Raw genomic sequence first — 2,306 nt, 5'->3', positions numbered from 1 at the left:
TTGGGGTTACCTATTCATTAAGGGTATCTAGCTGTCTTGATGGAGGCTCTGGAGGCTGGTTATATTTTCCAAATGGAATATTTCAAAATATTTCAAATTATTGAATTTTTTTACCCCAGCACCTAGTTTCCCATCCAATTTTTCTTTCGTTTCCCATCACGCCATCTTTTGCTATATTTTTCTAATGTGATTGTTTTGATTTACAGCCGCCATCTTTATAGCATAACAACAAAGCTTATTAGCAGGCGTTCATGCATGAGCATGATTTTAGGAATGGCAAAAGAACAAAGAGTGTCAATTCAAAGAAATTATCTGCTGGAAATTTAATAAACAGCTGCGAAGGAGCACCGGGAAGCAATCAGTAGAAGATACCACTTTGGTTTTTTTTGCAGATTTCGATATATACTTCTCTCAGGGATACTTGTCAATGTGTTATGTCAACTTGTCAGCATTGCATTGTTGTAAAGAGAAAGATAAAAGAGGTAGACTAGCCTAGTTTCTAATCCTGATATAAGAGTTTAAGCTTAGATTGCATTTCCAGGATTTTCTCCCCACCCTAATCTCCCGCATCTCCAAAAATTTTCAGATTATTTTTGGCCTGAATGGCCCCGAGTAATTTAAACTTTGATTGACAACCTCACAAGACTCCAAAATCAAGTGCCAATCATAAACGAGGCCCCCAGCAAAAATTCACGACATCACACCAATTTTTTTCGATTTCACGCCATTACGCCTAGAAAATTTAGTTTCCACGCTCATATCTCTGGATAAATTTAGTTTTAGACCACATTTACAGTAGATCCATTGGTATGGATAAAATGCTGTTAAAACTTAATTTTTGCCCACAAATAGGTGTGATACTTTTGATACTTTTTGAAGGCTTCTTTGTTCGTCTCAACAATCATCCAATTTGAGAAATCCGATGATGGACCATGACTTCAATGCTATTTGAGTCAGCTCTCCTAAGAGGTAAGTAATTCGGAAAATGGTCCAATTGATGTTTAAAATTAGTTATGGAGCAGTTTTTGAGGTTACGGATGGATTGTGGGAGGGCATTAAATAGTCTGGGACCTTCTTCTGACAGGGAGTCTCTCCATATGTTTTTTTTCCTTATGTTCACCTCTTTTAGATAACATTTTCTACCTAGTCTCTGGTTATCGTAACTGAAGATGCCACCTTTGTTTTCAGCATAGTTAAAATTTGGTACAAGCTGTTCTAGGATGCTCCAGGTGTAGATAATCCTGTATCTTTCTCTGCGCTGCTCCAGGCTGTATAGTTTAAGTTCTTTGAGCTTCTCCCAATAGTTGAGATGTTGAAGTGTAGGGATTCCATTAAGGTAAGATTTTTGAAGTGATTCCAGTTGTTGGATCAGATATATTTTTGAAGGTGACCACAGCGCTGGGAGCAATAGTCAATGTGTGGTAGTACCAGTGACTTCCAAAGAGTTAGCATTACTTGATAATCTCTTGTTTTGAACGTTCGATGGATCCAAGCAATGATACTTTTGACTTTCTCGATCTGGTTTGTGATGTGTTTGCAGTATGTCATGTTAACATCCAGAGTGACTCCTAAATCCTTCACGTCCATCTTGGTTTCGATAGGAGAGCCATTTCTGAGAGGTAACTTGAGTGTTCTTTTAGTTCTTCATTTTTTCCGTATTTAAGATATTCAAACATGTGTGTGTGTGTGTGTTTGGTTGTCAATCAGTTTTTCGGCATTCTCATATGCGTTGAGAACCCTTGATTGACTTCAAGATTATATACATCATTTTTCCTATCGGAACACCCAAAAAATCTGGAAGGAATTTGACCTCTGTTTTTCTATTTTTAGTAATACACAGGGGTCAAATTCCAGTTTTTACGGGTGTTCCCAATAGGAAAAATGACGTAATCTTGACTTAAATGCATATCAAAAATTGTTTGACACATCAAAGGGACCAATTTGGGGGGGTGAGGTATATTTGATGAGTAAATTGATAAAGCCCACCATGGTTGGGCAACGGAGAAAATTTTTGAATTTTGAAGGGTTCAAAGTGCTTTTTTAGGACCCATTTCAATTCAATTTGAAAATAATTCATGTAAAAATAATGGAAATCTTTTAAAAGTACAAGTAGCTTTTTTTAGTATAAACATGAGGGGCCATGTCCCCTGGTTTCCCCGTTGACGGGACCGATGGGTATTAGTTGTGAATTAGCGCGAATAATTTTCAAAAGGGGAGCGAGCAGGCACAACCATAGTTTGCGCCGAGGGGAGAAATTTTCAATTTAGTTTGGCTAAAATCGCCCTCATTCATTCTGTATTTTCCAA

The sequence above is a fragment of the Clytia hemisphaerica genome, unplaced genomic scaffold (assembly GCF_902728285.1).
Source record: "Clytia hemisphaerica strain Z4C2 unplaced genomic scaffold, Clytia hemisphaerica genome assembly, whole genome shotgun sequence".
NCBI lineage: Eukaryota > Metazoa > Cnidaria > Hydrozoa > Leptothecata > Clytiidae > Clytia > Clytia hemisphaerica.
This window is presented reverse-complemented; position numbering follows the sequence as displayed.